Here is an 18,656-nt window from a genome sequence, read left to right on the forward strand (position 1 = left end):
ACCCCTAGTGGGGATGATTTAGGTGTCATTGTCCACTGTTCAGCTTTTGCTAGATGGGGTGTGTCATGATTAATGTGGACATTGATTGCTATGCATTGTGTAGTATGTTTCATATCTTTCCTGTACACGTGCTTGTTGCAATTCATGCTGTAGATAGTGTTCCACACTTTGGAGGTGAAAGACGGACTGATGGTGTGATTTGTGATGTGACTCTCTGGCATGGTCAAGTAATGAGATGCCTGAAGAGACACACACAGATGACTTTGAAGCATTAATCATGTGTTTCATGCCCTTTCTGCAGGGGGATGAGCCTCCAGAGCACCTTTGCCAGCAGACATGGCCCATTGGACGACGGAATTCTGGACCCGTTTGTTGGTGCCCACATGCACATGTGTGCACAATCAGAGGCACAGTGATTGCAGACCCACAACCTGGAACTGCTGACATGTTCCAAGGAACTCCAGGCAAGGTGAGCATCACAGGGGGGCCACGACACAGCAAAGCTTGCACCAGGCGAGTTGCACATGCAGGCTTAGTCACAGCACTGAGGGTGAGCTTAGACGAATATTGGTGTTGAAGCACACAATGCAGCTCAGATGTGTTTGTGGACTGATGGCTGTTGATAGTAGGGTTGTCTGGGACACATGCAGGGGCAGTGGCACATACCCTCTGGTACACCAAGGTCCATTGAGGCACTTGTATCAACCATGTAGCCTTCGGAGACATGGAAAGGGGCAGCTCACAGGGACATACAGCAAGGGACATACTCGGGTGCAGTGCATGTCTTTTCCACGTACTTCATGATAAATGCACTGCCAACTTTGTTTCGGTCAGGGTGGTACGCAACTTGCTCTGTAATCATGGCTTGCTATATGGGTCTGTCTGCTTACCCAGGGAACATTGCATGCTGTGTGAATTGTGACACATTGGTGTTCCATTTGCCACGCACCCACCAGCGGCTGACTTACTGCATTGACTGTGTATGACCCGTCACAGGGGTGATGTTATATATGGGTACAAAGCATCGAGCACAGATTGTCTGTTTGTAGAGTAGTTTGTTGCTATGGGGCATGTTTGGTGTTGTGTTTTTGTGTAATTGGCACGTACAGGTTGTTGACTGTGGCTCTCTTTGCAGCATTGCAGTGCTCCTGTAGCCGGACCTGAGAGTGCGCAGGCAGGAGGCCAGCACTCAAAACCAGAGCTAAGTGTCTTGTTGTTTTTCTTTCAAACTGCTCTGCATAAGGCTTGCTGGGGAGTGTACTAATGCATGGATGTATGTGTGGTTCAATTTGGTATGTTTTTTCTCCCTAATCACCCGTGATTCTATGAAATTTTGAAACCTGTACCCTCTGCCCGGTGTTCCTGTTTCCCGTGCCTATCCAAGCAACATTCCCTGACCCTCTTTCCCCACTGGGGTTGCGGATGCCTGTGTAAGCCCCGAACTTGCAGGCGCCAAAACCCTAGAGGGGGTGGTTGGTTCGTACCACTCCTGAACCTGGACTACAGAAGGCCATGATGACAATGATGTCCAAGTTTGTTTGGATTGTGTATGTGTTCATGCAGGTTGTACATTTTCGGGCATTCCCTAGTTTCATGTGTCATTCCTCCTCCCCTCTCCTGCCACTCATGCCAGTCATCCAGTGTGTCAACACATGTCCCGACTGCATATCCCTGAACCTCATTCCCACCAGGGTCTCAGGGGCCTGTGTGAGTTTGACCTTGCAGGCACCCGGGACATGGTGGGGGTGGTTGTTTCGTGACACTCCCGCGCCTGTACAGGGGACCTGTGACAGTACACATCCATTCATGGTGCATCAACCTATGTCATGTACCACACATGTCTCACATCCTGTCGTGACATTGTTTTGCTGTGCTACCTTTGTTGTTGCATCATTGTGGTAGTACTTGCCCTTTGTGAGGTACTGCTACGTCAAGTCATCTACTGGAGGGTGTTCGGGTTCGTTTTTATGCCTTGGATTTTGTGATTTTAGAAATGAGTGTGGATTCTGAGGGTTCAGGCATCTTTTTACACACAAGGTGGGAGATGGTGACGAAGGGTAAAGGTGATCCTGTGGCCAGGTGGAATTGAGGTTTGGAGGCTCCATGACCCAGGTGCAGTTGTTCAGTGGGTCATCGTCATTTGTGAGGGAGGGGGGGTTGTTGTTGATAGTTGCCTTGCCCTGCAGTGTGATGGGAACTCTGACATAGTAATGGTGGTATTCTATGTACATGTTTTGTTCTGCTAATCAATGCCTGTTCATGTGTTGTGTTTTCCTTTCAGGTGCGAGGGGATAGTTGTGGTTTGACATGCTGGGGTGTACACATGGTGGATGTTCACATGTGATGTGTAGGGAACACTGATGGTCACTTGAGTGCACATGCATATGTGGAGTGCATGTCCTTGCAGAACCACACACTTGCACTCTGATGCACTACATGTACTCCCACCCTTGCATATCCACGTGTACACTGTTTGCCTTCTGGTGCCCAATGTGTCCCGGCAGCACATGTTCTGTGACCGATTATGGATCAAGTACATGCCTAATTTGATGTTTGATGTGGTCTGTCACTTAGATGTGATGCTCAGGGTGTGCATCACACACAATGGCTGTTCACTGGGCTGTGCGCTGAGCAGTGTGATGCAGGAGTAGGACACTGCACACATGAGCTGCAGTGTTGATTTTGCAATGCATAATGTGCATGTAGACAGGCATTCATTGTGATGTTACGTCTACGACTGTTGTAATGCATTTGGAAATGACTTTTTTTGGGTGGGAGATTTTGTTGGTCTGTCATTTCATCTGATTCCGGGTCAGGCAGCAGTGTCCGATGCCACTGTACATTTAAGACATGGCAATGTGTACCTTATCGTTACTCCGTTGGTGTATGGGTATTGCTTGCCATGTCATGTTGATGTTTGGGAGGGTTTGAGTGACATGACAGTGATGGCCATGGCCTGTTTTGCAGGTGTGTGTGATGCACACCTTGCATGTCCGGGTCATCCGCTTCTCAGAGCAACTAGCTGTGGGTAGATTTCTCTCCGCAGCAGGGCCCTCTCCCTGGAACAGACTTCCGGCCTGACTTGAACTTGAGGGGAACCATCTCCAGTTCTGGAAGCACCTCAAGACCTTCCTCTTTGCTTCTGCTTACTCTCTGCCTCTCCCTTGCAGAATTCTTCACTGGAACTGCACAGGAGCTGCAACTGGGCCACTCTCACCAACCTCGGTCCCTGTCCCAGCCACTCTCCACTTGCACTGCCTCCCTGGCAACCCCTGCACTACAGTACTGTCTCTCTATCCCTACAGCCCTCCCTTCCCAGCACTTGTCTGCACTTACCTTTGTAGTTGCCACCAGGCGACCTATGTATTATTTTTTTGGGCTACTTCCCCTGTACTGGACTTCCCCCCCACCCTTCCCCTTGCCCTTTTCCCTTCCCCCTACCCCTGCACTTGCACGATCTCAATGACAACTGGCCTAGTAGTACCGTTCTCTGTGTTCCCTTGTTCCCCCCTCCCTGCCTCATTGCGCCTTGGAATACTTGTGTATGGCCCATATCATGTCATATGCCATATTTGTGCCTTTTGGTCACACAGGATAGCTTGTGTTTAAGTAGCTAGAGATGCAGACAATGTATCACTTCCATGGCAACTATCTCAGGGTGGTAGGGTTGTGACAGTTGACTGTCTCTTTGTCATCATCGATTGTCACCTGGTATGTGCCAGGCCTGTGTGCACTCCGCAGGGGTGGGAGTTTAGGTGAAAAATGTGGCCACAAGCTGGGTCCGGGCTTCCTCGCCACGTGCCCTGTCCCCTCCCATGGGCAGCGCCTGGGCCTGTGGTTGGGGATGTGGGGGCACCACCATGTCCACCGGGACGCCCTGTCGTGTTGCAACATTGTGCAGGACACATGCTGCCACAATGATCCTGCACACTACTGGTGGTGCAAAGAGTAGTTGCCCACCAGAGCGGTCAAGGGAGCGGAAACGTGACTTGAGCACTCAGAATGTGCGCTCCACTATGCCCCTGGTTGCAATATGGGCGGCGTTGTATCTTACCTGGGGTGGTGTGGTGGGGTTCCGGATAGGCGTCATTATGTGGTTGCTCAGAGGGTAGGCACTGTTCCCTGGGGAGGTGATAATAGTTGAGATTATTAGGGTTCAGATATTTGTCTGTGTGTGACTTGCATGCATGTGCAAGGGCATTTGTACTGACCTAGGAGCCATGTGTCGCCATGCTGCCCAGCTTCCAGGGCCCGGCTTAGGGCGGACATTCTGTATATGAAACTGTCATGGGTGGAGCCAGGGTAGTTTGCATAGACAGAGGTGATGATTCCCTTTGCATCACATACCACCTGTACATTGATGGAATGCCAGTGCTTGCGGTTTCGGTAGATGTGCTCAATGGCCCTAGGTGGACGTAGGGCCACATGGGTTCAATCTATGGCACCGAGCACTTTGGGGGAGTGTACCACCCTGAAAAAATCCAGGACAACGGCCTGCCTTTCTGCGGGTGTTCTGGGCATGTATATGTGCCTGCGGACTGAGGGGCGCGCTGTCATGATTGCCAGTACCTGGTGTAGGCAGCGTGACTGTGTGGCCTGTGAGACCCCCCCCACTATGGCAGTGGTCCGCTGAAATGACCCCGTGGCCAAAAAATGCAGGACATTGAGCAGCTTCTCCAAGGGGCTCAATGCTTGGGAGCAAAGGGTGGGGGATGTGAGGTCATCTTCCCACTCCCTGACCAGGTCTAGGATGATATGGGGTGGAAACCTATACCTGCCGTAGACCTGGTCGTCAGGCATCCCAAAAAGGCTTGTCCGTGGTGCGAAAATGCGTGCCCTGGCTATTCTCCTCCTCCTGCGGTGTCCCACGATCAGTGCAGCGACAAATGGGGCATTCATCGTAGCTGTACATACGCGTTTGTTGTTTGCGCGCACTTTTATGCTGTGCGCGGGGACGCCTCCGCCTGCCTTCGTGTGGGCGGACGCGTTGACGCCTGTGCACATCTTTTGCCGTGCACGGGTTTCCCGTATTCGGATACGTGGTAAGACTGTAGGTCCGAGTGTCATCCGTGTGATCAGAGGGGAGTGACCGTACACGCGATTGGCCTGGGTACATGTGTTTAGGGGTGCACGGGAAGTTCCACACGCGATTAGCCTGGGTACGTGTGTTCCGGGGTGCCAGGAACTTTCACACGCAATTGGTGGAAATCCACGTGTGTTCTGTCATCACGTGCAATGAGGGAAACACCCGCGTGCGTCACGTCACAGATGCGCTCACGCGCTAAGGGCCTTTGGTCCAATGAAATCGCATATGCGTGCTGCCGTGCATACGCGCTAAGGGCCTTTCCTCGTATTGCACGCGGACGTGCAGTTTTCCACGCGCGCTTACGCGCATGGGCCCTTTCCTCGTATTACACGCGGACGTGCAATTTTTCACGCGCGCTGAAATGCCCATGCACGTCTGTACGCGTCAGTTCACAGGGGCGCTTGCGCTTGAGGGTCCTTCTGTCCAATGACAATGCGTATGCGTGCAGACGCGCTTAGGCGCTAAGGGCCTTTCCTCGAATTACACGCTGACGTGCAGATTTTTCACGTGCAAATCACTCCGTATCAAGCTGGCCACGCGTAAGCACACGGAAGACCACGCTCCTGCCCAGAAGGCCGAACTTCTGCCTCCCAGAGCCCCGAGCACACTCCCACCTGCCATCTGCTGATGCCTGACTGCCTGCTGCCCACGTGCCCTGCCATTTGCTGCCTGCACATAATCCAGGGGTGCTGTTGCTGTGACCACTCCTGCTGGAACCGAAGACTCCCAACTGGGATTCCATCACTCCACAACCCAGCCCCAGGACCCAGTTGCCCACTCACTCCTGCCTCTGGGGTTGTCATGTCGGGGCAAACACCATCTGAGACCACTGACAACCCCCGGCCAGAGAGGCAGAGGGGCACCAGCTTCAGTGCCACCGAAGTTGGTGTCCTGGTGGAGCAAGTCCTGGGGCAGTATGATGCCCTCTTCGGAAGTTCCCGCGCCGACAATGAAGGACGGACTCGGATCTGGACTGACATCGTGACTGCCATCAACGTGGAGGGGGTGGCAGTCCGCGACTTACAACATGTCAAGAAGCGCTGGGAGGACTTCAGGTCCAGGACCCTGAACAAGGCCCGGCGCCTCTTGAAGGCAGCGGATGCCAAGGGGCGCCGGGGCCACTTGTCGGAAGAACAGATGAGGGTCCTGGAACGCATATTCCCAGCGCTCCAATTCCAGGTCCTTGAGAGGCAGACCCGTCTGGAGTCGAGCGGTGAGTGTGCACGCATCCTGATTGTGAGCAGTGCGTGTGGTGATTATTCAGTAGTGTGCAGGTTGCACATCTGTTTGTATGGTGTCGAGTATGGGTGGGGGTGTACAGGGCCATGGGGCTGACACATGCGAGGGATGGAATGTGTGAGACATGGATGGTGCTTGTGTGTGTAGGCTTGCATGCCAAATGCAGTTGTGTGGGCACACATGTTTGGATGAATGTGTATGTAAGTAGACATGTCCGTGATGTCACGCATGTATGTTGTTTTTGGCTGCATGTATCAGCACTGTGTACATATGCATGTGTGTGTAATTGACAAGGGTGCAACAGTGATGCAACAAGGAGGCATGTAACAGCGGTATGTGGAAGCCTGATTGGCAGATGGATGCCCGTCTGAACACTGCGACACTTGGCAGAGGTGTACACATGCATGCAAGTGTGGTGGTGTGTGTACATGTGTGGTGCACTTCCTGTGTTGCATGTGATGTCTGGCTCACCTTTGGCTGCTCATGCTGTTGTATGTGTATGGATGGTGGTGGCAGTTGCGATATGGCTGTGGTATGGCTCATGTGTGCGAGTTGTAATGACATGTGTGTTGGGGATTGTGATGACATGTCTGAGGTTTGCCAATGCCACTCATGTACAACTGTCATGTGTGTATGTGTCCATTGTACAGTGCCCTGATGCCTGTGTTTTGTTTCTCCCTGTCTGCAGCGTCAACTGATGAAGAGGGCGGAGAAGGTGCTGTGGAGCACAGCGGCGGGGATCCCACCGCCAGCCGGAGACACAAGGCCCGGCTCCCCTCCCATGTTGTCATCTCGTCGGGGAGTGAGGAGTCCGGTGTCGCGTCCCAGGCCGCAGCTGCCGGGGGGAGTTCCAAGAGGCGGAGGTTGGAGTTGGACTCCTCGGCAGCAGTAGGGGCAGCTGGGACCCCACAGGGCCCAACAGGGGAAGATGGCACGGAGTCATCCAGGTTGGTGGGGGGTTTGGTGGAGGAGGAGGCCGTGCAAGCACCAGAGACGGGGTCTGGAGGTGGGGATCCCACTTGTGCTAGTGGTGCAGTGCAGGACCAGGGACAGGAGGCAGCACAGGCCGCCGCGGAGGTGCCTGTGTGCAATCCTGTCCCTGATCCTGTCCCTGCATCATCTTGCACCAGCAGGGATGCCTACGTCCAGACCCGTTTTCAGGCAGGGGATGAGCTCACGTCAACTGGCCTTCCTCTGCCTGCGGACGTGGCTATCCATGTCTGGGTTGAGCCTGTCCTGGCTGGTGTGGCGTTGCGTCAACGGGCTATGCGAGGTGACCTGTAGTCTTTTCATGAAGAGACTGCACGTCATCTCGAATGGCTCGTTGACCACGTCAGCCTGCTGGGACAGGTCACCCAGGCCGGATTCCTCTGTCTGATGGGGCTTGCTACGACCCCCTCCTCAACTGGACCCCCTACGTGCCAGTCGTCCTCTGTGCCATCTTCCCACCCATCAGTCACCTGGGTGCCCTGTGGAGCTGCCTCTGACGGTTTGGCCAGGCTGGTGGAGGAGGCATCCCTGCCACAGTCGGGAGACGGGCTTCCAGCAGGGGTGGCCACATCTACGACTGCACCCCAGCCGGTGGAGGATGTGCAGGCAGCAGAAGGCAGTGCACGGGCAGAGGCACAGCAGCAGCAGCAACGTGGTGGGAGCCATGAAGGCTCGGGGCCTTCAACATCGGAGGGGCAGGCATCGGCCGGAGGGCAGGAGGACCCAGGACAGAGAGTGTCTTCCGTGTGGCAGCGGTTGGGCCACGCCATAGATGCGGAGCGGCAGCGGGCGGAAGAGGCACGGCTCACAATGGTCAGGGTGGAGAACTCCATGCGGAGGGCCCTGAGGCGGGCTGAGTGCCTCGAGGCAATCCGCAGGGGTTTGGAGGTGGAGACGTCGACGGCCCTGCGGACCCTCGGGGCCATGGAGGAGGACCGCCTCCGGCACATTGAGGAGGAGTTCGATGATGCCCTGGCCCGGGACATCCACAAGTGAGCCGTGAAACTAGCCCGCTGCCTGTCATGATGGCTACCCCCGGAGCACCAGGCCAGGCCCAGCACCCCCGGAAGCAGGCATCATGCCCTCGGGTAAAAGCCTAGCGGCCTCTTATAGGGGCTCTTTGGACTCAGTCCTGGCGCCTTTGGCGCCAGGCTCATGTTGGACATCAGTCATGGCGCCATAGGCGCCAGGCTCATAAAGGGAGGTGTTTTGTGCACTTACCTGATGCAGACCATGCTGCACGCTTCAGGCCTCCCTGAGACCTGAAAGGGACTATTTTTTCATAGGGACTATTTTTTCACTCGGGCATGGCCAGGGAAGGATACATACCTAGTTGGGGAAGGATACATACCTGGGACTTCTTTGGAGCTATTTAAGCCACCCCAGACAGCAGCTCATGCTTCGCGTTGTTCTGCTTCCTGCAGCTTAACTCTCACCGTGTCTGCTCCTGCTCCTGGACTCCAGCCACGCCTGCCTCGAACCTGGAAGACCTGCAAGGAAGGAAGAGAAGAGAAAGGTGAAAACCAAGGACTATTTCAAACTTTTTACCTGCATCCAGAATCTTCTCGCCAGCATCCCTGAAGAAAGACTTCCATTTAAAAGCATCGCGTTGCTCGCTGCAGCGCCACGCTTCACTCACCTGTCCTCGAGACATCTCCCGGCTCCATCGCGGCTGTCAGCCTCGGACGCCACATCTCTGCACCTAGGGGAGAGAGGAATAAACAAAAGGTGAGCAGAAGGAACACAGAAGGAAAGCCTGATTAACAGCCATAATACTTACCGGCTTTTCTTCCACATTTCGGGTCGGCGCCGCCCCGTTGGCAGGTACCGTACCCCAGCCCCTATGGGGAAAGGACAAGAGACATTTCTGGGGAATGATAAGGACATTTAGAGAGATCGCCCTCATCATTACTCACCTCCGCAGTTTAACCCCTCGACGCATCGCCTTCATTCTGCACCTGAAATAAAGGACAGATCACAGGTTAGAAAGACAACATAAAGGGGGCCTCACTTGAACTTTGAACTTTCATACTTACGGCGCATCGCTCAGGAAAGTCAAGTGGATTTTGCCAGTGCCATTCTGAAAACCAGTGAAGTAACTGGACGAACGCGCGCCCCTGCACCAGAAGCAGGATGGAGAGTTCATCCTTCCAAACCATAAGGTGAGCTTAAACCGGGGTTTGGAGGAAGTTAGAGAGGAACGAAGGGGGAAAGGGGGGAGCTAGCACACTATTCTGCAGACTGTTAATCCCCTTTCTCATCTGCAGAAGGATATTCCTACGGGCCAGATAAGCACGATTTGGAGGTCCTGTCCAATCGGTGTTCCGAGTCCTGCGCATCATGCTAGAAGAGGCCACAGCAATCCAGACTAGACCAGCGCCCCCGTGGGAACCAGGTGAGCGTTACAGAATGCGAAGCCTTCCTACAAATTCCCACCCAGGCGCTATGGAAACTTCCGAAACTGACCAGTTGGCCCAATTACTAGGGGAATTACGGGCCGAAGTACACGCCGCTCGTCAAGAGACTAGTGCCCTCAGGAGGGAAGTGATTGTAATAAAGGATAGAGCTGATGACCTGGCTAGACAGCTTTTGCAAGGTCAAGCTGGACAAACTCCTTTACCCAGTTCCGGGGGGAACCCCACTCATTTGGTTTCCATGAACCCAGTGCAGATGAATCTACCTGGAAACATGCCGCTGGCCCCACCTGAACGCTTTGCTGGGGACCCCAAATGATTCGCCGTATTCATGAATCAGTGTCGTTTGCACTTCCTATGCAGACCTGGGGCCTTCCCTAATGATCAGACAAAGGTAGCCTTTGTGTTGTCATATCTCGGCGGCTGTGCTGCCGATTGGTCAGTCCCACTGGTAACTCAAGATGACCCGTTTCTTCGTGATTTTCAAGGATTTCAAACAAGCATGGAAAGGTTATTTGCTCGACACTCCCAGGGACAGGCTCTGGATGACGAACTTCTATCTCTGCGACAGGGCAATCAAGACCTTCTATCCTACATTGCAACCTTCAATAGATTAATTGTGGAAACTGGTTGGGCGGAGGATAAAAGAATCACCTTATTCTATCGAGGTCTACGCGGAGAACTTAAAGATGTCCTTGCACAAGTTGTAAATCCGCCCCAAGAATGCACTGAATATATAGACTTAGTGGTCAAATTGGATCACAGGCTGCAAAACAGAAAAGCAGATCGGTCCAAGTTTGAAACCCTGGTGTTGGCCAAGACCCACGCTAACCCCAAGGGGGCTGATGCCTCGGAGCCTATGCAAATCGGAGGGGTTAAAGGACCCCTAACTCAAAAAGAACGGGAAAGAAGATGACAGATGCAATTATGCCTTTATTGTGGGTCCTCTGGACACTTTCTACGAGATTGCCCGGTTAAGCCGCCCAAGAAGGTGGTAGGAGCCGCTGATAAAATCCATGGAAACTCTGTATCGGGAAACGACCACGCCCGGCAAGCGTAGGGGTCCGCTTGCCGAGCTTGAAAACTAACTCTCAGACCTCGCATTTCATTGTGCCAATGGTCCTCGTAGATCCGGAACAGCCTAAACGGTTGCATGCTATAAAGGCATACATCGATAGCGGGGCTATAGGAAACTATGTGGATCGAGAATTGGTCTCTAGGATAAACCTCCCTCTGCGTCCTAAAACCAACAAAGATGTCATCACCACAGTAGATGGAACCGAAATTGCCTCTGGACCGGTAACACATTCCACAGCTGAGGTGACACTTGTAGGTCCGGATGGCCATCGGGAGGCAGTTGTGTTTGATGTAATCAAGGCTCCACAGTTTCAGCTTATTCTCGGAATCCCTTGGTTAGAGACACATAATCCTCTAATTGATTGGCGAGCGAAGAGAATAACCTTCCCGGATTGTGCACAAACCTGCTACCCAGAAAATCCAAAGATTAATCTAGCATCAGTAACCTCTGTCCCCGTGCAACTACCTCCAGAGTACCAAGACTTTCAGGATGTCTTCCAAAAGGAACAGGCCAACACGTTACCTCCCCACAGATCGTACGATTGCCAATTCGATCTGGTGCCCGGTGCACAACCCCCTGTAGCAGGATTTACGCCCTTACTGAACCAGAGAATCTGCATTTGAGACAATATTTAGATCAATACCTAGCCAATGGTTTCATTTGCCCGTCAAAGTCCCCGGCATCCTCAGCTTTGTTCTTCGTGCCTAAAAAAGAAGGCGACCTTAGAACTTGTATCGATTACCACGCATTGAACCAGATAACTGTTAAAAATCGTTACCCTCTGCCTCTGATCCCTGAACTCCTTGACCAGGTGAAGGACGCTTGCGTATACACCAAGTTAGATCTGCGGGGGGCTTATCATCTGGTACGAGTAAAAGAAGGTGACGAATGGAAAACGGCCTTCCGTACAAAATATGGACTATTCGAATACCAGGTGATGCCTTTCGGGTTGTGCAACGCGCCTGCAGCCTTCCAATTCTTCATGAACGATGTCCTTCGGGAACTCATCGATGTCTGTGTTGTCGTGTATATCGATGACATTCTTGTGTACTCCTCTTCGGAATCTGATCACAGAAAGCATGTCAGGGCCGTCCTAGAGAAACTGCGCCAGCACAAACTGTTTGCCAAGCTGGAAAAATGTGTTTTCCATACCACCGAGGTTGAGTTTCTCGGATTCATCCTGACACCTAAAGGGGTCCGAATGGATTCACGGAAAGTGGATGCCATCCTCAAATAGCCATCACCTAGTTCGGTGAAAGGTGTCCAAAGCATGCTTGGTTTTGCCAACTTTTATCGCAGGTTTATCCCGGAGTTTTCACGTGTGGTGCAACCCATCACTGCACTCTTGCGAAAAAATAAACGTTTTGATTGGACTGAGGAAGCCGAACAGGCCTTTCAGGAGTTGAAAGCTAAGTTCACGTCCACACCTATTTTGAAGCACCCGCGTCCCGATCTCCCATATATAGTCGAAACCGACGCGTCCAGCTTAGCCATGGGAGCTGTCCTGTCTCAGAGAGACCCTGAAACCAACCAACTGCACCCCGTAGCATTTTGGTCCAGAAAGTTCTCGCCGCCGGAGATAAATTATGCAATCACCGATAAGGAACTATTAGCCATTAAGTCCGCCTTTAAGGCTTGGCGGCATTATCTCCTCGGCGCCCGGCATACCATCACCGTGATCACTGATCAACGAAATTTACAATATTTAAAAAATTCCAAGGCTCAATCTTCTCGACAGCTCCGATGAGCTTTGCTCTTTGCTGAGTTCGATTTTGTAATCACCTACCGCCCCGGCTATAAGAATGGTAAGGCGGACGCTCTATCCCGAATTGGAATGGAAGAAATAGACACAAACTCAGAACCTGTGCCGATAATTCCTGAACAAAGAATTTTGGGGATAACCACTTTACAAACCCTTGAAGACATTCAAGCACGAGTGAAACAATTCCTGGACTCTTCAGCCTTGCAGGATTGGATCAAAAGGGGGTCTAACTTTTCAGTCAAGGATGGCTTACCTTACTTACAAGGACGCTCATTTTTGCCAGAAAAGGAATTGCAAGAACTGGTTATTTCCCGTCATCATGATACCCTGATGGAAGGACATCCTGGCATTGCCAAAACAGAGGAAAAGGTTAAACGACAATTCTGGTGGCCTTCCTGGCGAAAGGATATTAAATCTTTCGTGATGTCCTGTGGAGTTTGTGCCCAAAACAAAGGTCAAAAGACAAGACCCGCCGGTCTTCTTCAGCCCTTAGACATTCCACCAGCACCTTGGCACTCCCTGTCACTAGATTTTATCACGGACCTGCCCTCTTGTAATGGTTACAATACTATTCTGGTCGTGGTGGATTTATTTTCCAAAATGGCCCACTTTATTCCGTTGAAAGGATTACCTTCAGCCTTTGTTCTTGCCAAGGAATTCCTCGAAAATATCATCCGTTTGCATGGATTCCCGTCCATACTAGTCTCAGATCGGGGAAGCCAGTTTATTTCTCATTTTTGGAAAAAGTGTTGTCAACTGGCACAAATCGACATAAGACTCTCGACCAGCCACCACCCACAGATCCAATGGTCAGACGGAGAGAATGAACCAGACCCTTGAACAATATCTACGATGTATGTTGCACCAATCGGAGGGTAATTGGAAGGACATTTTATGGGTGGCTGAATATGCATACAATAACTCGATACACTCTGGAACTGGTCAGAGCCCCTTTTATACCCTATATGGACATCACCCTTGTACTTCAGACTTGGACTCACCTCTGAGCCTTGAAATGCCCGCAGTGGACCATTTGCATGCTACGATTACTCAAGCCTTCAAGGATGCAACTGCACATTTGCAACATGCGAAAGGGAAATACAAAAAGAATGCGGATCTGCATCGAAGAGAGGCGCCTCCATACCAAATAGGGGATCAAGTATGGTTGGCTACCAAACACCTATCACTCAAGGGGCCTCGAACTTTTAATCCAAGGTATTTAGGCCCTTACTCGATCAAAGCTATAATCAACCCAGTGGCAGTCAAGCTTGATCTACCAGCTAACATGCGGATTCACCCCGTTTTTCATGTGTCACTTTTGAAACCAGTGCACCCAGGAACCAGATTAACAAAGCCACCAGAACCGATTCAAATAGATGGGGAGCCTGAATTCGAGGTGAAGAACATTTTGGATTCTAAGATCTCAAAATCAAAACTTTTCTAGCTAATTGATTGGAAAGGGTACGGGCCTCAGGAAAGGTCTTGGGAACCCAGTGATCACGTACATGCACCTCAGCTGGTAAAAAAGTTCCATCGGAATTTCCCAAACAAACCGAAACCTCCAGAAGGAACGACCTTGGGAGGGGCCTTGGGGGGGAGTGCTGTCATGATGCCTACCCCCGGAGCACCAGGCCAGGCCAAGCACCCCCGGAAGCAGGCATCATGCCCTCGGGTAAAAGCCCAGCGGCCCCTTATAGGGGCTCTTTGGACTCAGTCCTGGCGCCTTTGGCGCCAGGCTCATGTTGGACATCAGTCCTGGCGCCATAGGCGCCAGGCTCATAAAGGGAGGTGTTTTGTGCACTTACCTGATGCAGACCATGCTGCACGCTTCAGGCCTCCCTGAGACCTGAAAGGGACTATTTTTTCATAGGGACTATTTTTTCACTCGGGCGTGGCCAGGGAAGGATACATACCTAGATGGGGAAGGATACATACCTGGGATTTCTTTGGAGGCTATTTAACCCACCCCAGACAGCAGCTCATGCTTCGCGTTGTTCTGCTTCCTGCAGCTTAACGCTCACCGTGTCTGCTCCTGCTCCTGGACTCCAGCCACGCCTGCCTCGAACCTGGAAGACCTGCAAGGAAGGAAGAGAAGAGAAAGGTGAAAACCAAGGACTATTTCAAACTTCTTACCTGCATCCGGAATCTTCTCGCCAGCATCCCTGAAGAAAGACTTTCATTTAAAAGCATTGCGTTGCTCGCTGCAGCGCCACGCTTCACTCACCTGCCCTCGAGACATCTCCCGGCTCCATCGCGGCTGTCAGCATCGGACGCCACATCTCTGCACCTAGGGGAGAGAGGAAGAAACAAAAGGTGAGCAGAAGGAACACAGAAGGAAAGCCTGATTAACAGCCATAATACTTACCGGCTTTTCTTCCACATTTCGGGTCGGCGCCGCCCCGTTGGCAGGTACCGTACCCCGGCCCCTATGGGGAAAGGACAAGAGACATTTCTGGGGAATGATAAGGACATTTAGAGGGATCGCCCTCATCACTACTCACCTCGGCAGTTTAAACCCTCGACGCATCGCCTTCATTCTGCACCTGAAATAAAGGTCAGATCATAGGTTAGAAAGACAACATAAAGGGGGCCTCACTTGAACTTTGAACTTTCATACTTACGGCGCATCGCTCAGGAAAGTCAAGTGCATTTTTCCAGCGCCATTCTGAAAACTAGTGAAGTAACTGGACAAACGGGCACCCCTGCACCAGAAGCAGGATGGAGAGTTCATCCTTCCAAACCATAAGGTGAGCTTAAACCGGGGTTTGGAGGAAGTTAGAGAGGAACGAAGGGGGAAAGGGGGGAGCTAGCACACTATTCTGCAGACTGTTAATCCCCTTTCTCATCTGCAGAAGGATATTCCTACGGGCCAGGCAAGCACGATTTGGAGGTCCTGTCCAATCGGTGTTCCGGGTCCTGCGCATCACGCTAGAAGAGGCCACAGCAATCCAGACTAGACCAGCGCCCCCGTGGGAACCAGGTGAGCGTTACACTGCCCTTGTACATAGTTATGTAGGTAGTGTTAGGTTTCATTTTTGTTTTGATTTTATTTCGACCTTTCGGACATTGGCCACATTTTTGTATGTAGTTTATTTTATTAGTTAGTGTAGTTAGATAGGTTTCCTTTCTTTTGTTGGGATAATGGACCCTGGCTTGTTCCCATGTACATAGTTCACTGTTGGATTGTATTTTTTTTTCACTTTTTAACCATGGAGCAATGGCTTTATGTTTTATTTCCCATTGGATTTTGTTTTGTGGACATTGGGCCTCATTAAACGGAAGGCGGTGAGCCATGGCGCTATTAGCGCCATGGCTCATGCCGGTAAAATACCGGCACCGCCTTGGCGGAAAGGGGATTTACCGCCCCATTCCAAGGTTGGTGGGGCGGTAAATCCCCCTTCCGCCATTGCCCTTCCCCATTCCCATTTCTGCCCCATGGGGCTCTATGGGAATGGGGAAGGCGCTAATTACGGCACCGCAATTTTGCGGCGCCGTAATTAGCTCCGAGGTCCCTTAGCGGGTTGGTTTTTAACACCTGCAAAAAGCAGGCGTTAAAGCACCAACCCGCTAAGGGACCTCGTAGTAAGGCGGTAATGGTTAACGGTCACCGTTACCATTAACGGTGGCCGTTAACCATTACCGCCTTCCGTGTAATGAGGCCCATTGACTTTGGACAACATTACTTTGGAATTTTATTTTTGGTTTTGCTTTTTTTCACGGACGTGCTTCTTTTAATTTTTGTACATTCACATTTCTGTTTCTTCATTTTTTATTCTATTTATGTTTCCTTTAATACATATTTTTTGGGTGAACTTCAATGTGTGGTATCTCATTGGTTTCATGCATTTCATGATATGTGTTTTGAGATTCACTGACACACATTGGGTGTATGTGAGGGAAATTTGTTTGTTTCGGAACTTGCAATTGGTGTTCTGTGATGTAATTGCAAATTATGAGTGGGTGGATGCAATACTCGGGTGGGTGTTTTGCATTTGGAGGCTGACCATAGGGACCAGGGATCTAGATTGTGATGACATGTTGGCTGGGGAACATGAGTTGCACATGGGTGGGGGCCTGCTGGCAGGTGCCCCACAGTGCTGGGGGGTGGGGGGGTGGGGAACATGAGTTGGACATGGGTGGGGGCCTGCTGGCAGGAGCCCCACAGTGCTGGGGGTGGTGGGGAACATGAGTTGGACATGGGTGGGGGCCTGCTGGCAGGTGCCCCACAGTGCTGGGGAGTGGGGGTGGTGGGGAACATGAGTTGGACATGGGTGGGGGCCTGCTGGCAGGTGCCCCACAGTGCTGGGGGGTGGGGGTGCTGGGGTACATGAGTTGGACATGGTTGGGGGCCTGGTGGTGGGTGCCCCACAGTGCTGGGGGGTGGGGGTGGTGGGAGACATGGGTGGGGGCCTGGTGGAGGCTGCCCCTGGTGGCTGAGGGGTGGGGGTGCTGGGAGACATGGGTGGGGGCCTGGTGGAGGCTGCCCCTGCACTGCTGGGGGGTGGGGGTGGTGGGAGACATGGGTGGGGGCCTGGTGGAGGGTGCCCCACAGTGCGGGGGGGTGGGGGTGCTGGGAGACATGGGTGGGGGCCTGCTGGCAGGTGCCCCACAGTGCTGGGGGGTGGGGGTGGTGGGAGACATGGGTGGGGGCCTGGTGGAGGCTGCCCTTAGTGGCTGGGGGGTGGGGGTGGTGGGAGACATGGGTGGGGGCCTGGTGGAGGCTGCCCCTTGTGGCTGGAGGGTCGGGGTTCTGGGAGACATGGGTGGGGGCCTGGTGGAGGCTTCCCCTGGTGACTGGGGGGGTGGGGGTGCTGGGAGACATGGGTGGGGGCCTGGTGGAGGCTGCCCCTGCACTGCTGGGGGGTGGGGTTGGTGGGAGACATGGGTGGGGGCCTGCTGGCAGGTGCCCCACAGTGCTGGGGGGTGGTGGTGGTGGGAGACATGGGTGGGGGCCTGGTGGAGGCTGCCCCTGGTGGCTGGGGGGTGGGGGTGGTGGGAGACATGGGTGGGGGCCTGGTGGAGGGTGCCCCTGGTGGCTGGGGGTGCAGGAGGACATGCGTTGGTGGGCAGTAGTGCAAGTTGACATGTGGGTTGGCTGGTGGTCATGGCCATGGTGGATGGGGTGCCTGCAGGACATGTGCTGGGTAGGCCCCTGTGGTGTGAGCCACCTGCAGGGGCCGTGGAGGCTGTAGAGGGAACACCTGGGAGGACCCACACGTGCAATTCACGTGTGCTGCTTCCCGCGCACCCCTGTAATACACGTACCCTGATGATATTGCGTGTGGAACTTCCCGCGCACCCCTGGAATACACGTACCCTGCTGATGTTGCGTGGGATACTTCCCCCGCACCCCGAAATACACGTACCCTGATGAGATCGCGTGTGTGACTTCCCGCAAACCCCCGAAATACACGTACCCCGCTCAATCGCATGTGTAACTTCCCGCGCACCCCCGAAATACACGTACCCCGCTCAATCGCGTGTGTTACTTCCCGCGCGCCCCCGAAATACACGTACCCCGCTCAATCGCGTGTGTAACTTCCCGCGCGCCCCCGAAATACACGTACCCTGCTCAATCGCATGTGTAACTTCCCGCGCGCCCCCGAAATACACATACCCCGCTCAATCGCGTGTGTAACTTCCCGCGCACCCCCGAAATACACGTACCCCGCTCAATCGCATGTGTAACCCCATTCCGCGCATTACGCCCCGTGTCTCGCCCACTTTCTGGTGTATGCGCCGAGGTTGTGCGCTTTCACTGTGCGCGTCGCGCACGCCTTTCGGGATGTTGCAGTGACTTGTGCGCCATGCACGGGTTTGGCGCACATCCCGAGGTGTACACGCGCAGGGACTTCCATGAATCGCAAGCGTGCACGTGCGCCTGTTTTTTTTCCGCTTGCGCCTGCTTGCGTCTGCTTGCGCGAAGATTTTCGGCGCACGTTTGTTCCATGAATCGGCCCCCAATCTAGATGCTGACCTTAAAATATGAATTTGAGTCACATTTATTCAATTATTCCTTCTCTTTTGGAGTTAATCCATAGTTGTGAATTCCTGTATTTTTGCCTTCCGGGTTCCACACAGTTTTAA

The sequence above is a fragment of the Ambystoma mexicanum genome, chromosome 10 (genome assembly GCF_040938575.1).
Source record: "Ambystoma mexicanum isolate Mex_15411 chromosome 10, UKY_AmexF1_1, whole genome shotgun sequence".
In the NCBI taxonomy this organism is placed as follows: Eukaryota; Metazoa; Chordata; class Amphibia; order Caudata; family Ambystomatidae; genus Ambystoma; species Ambystoma mexicanum.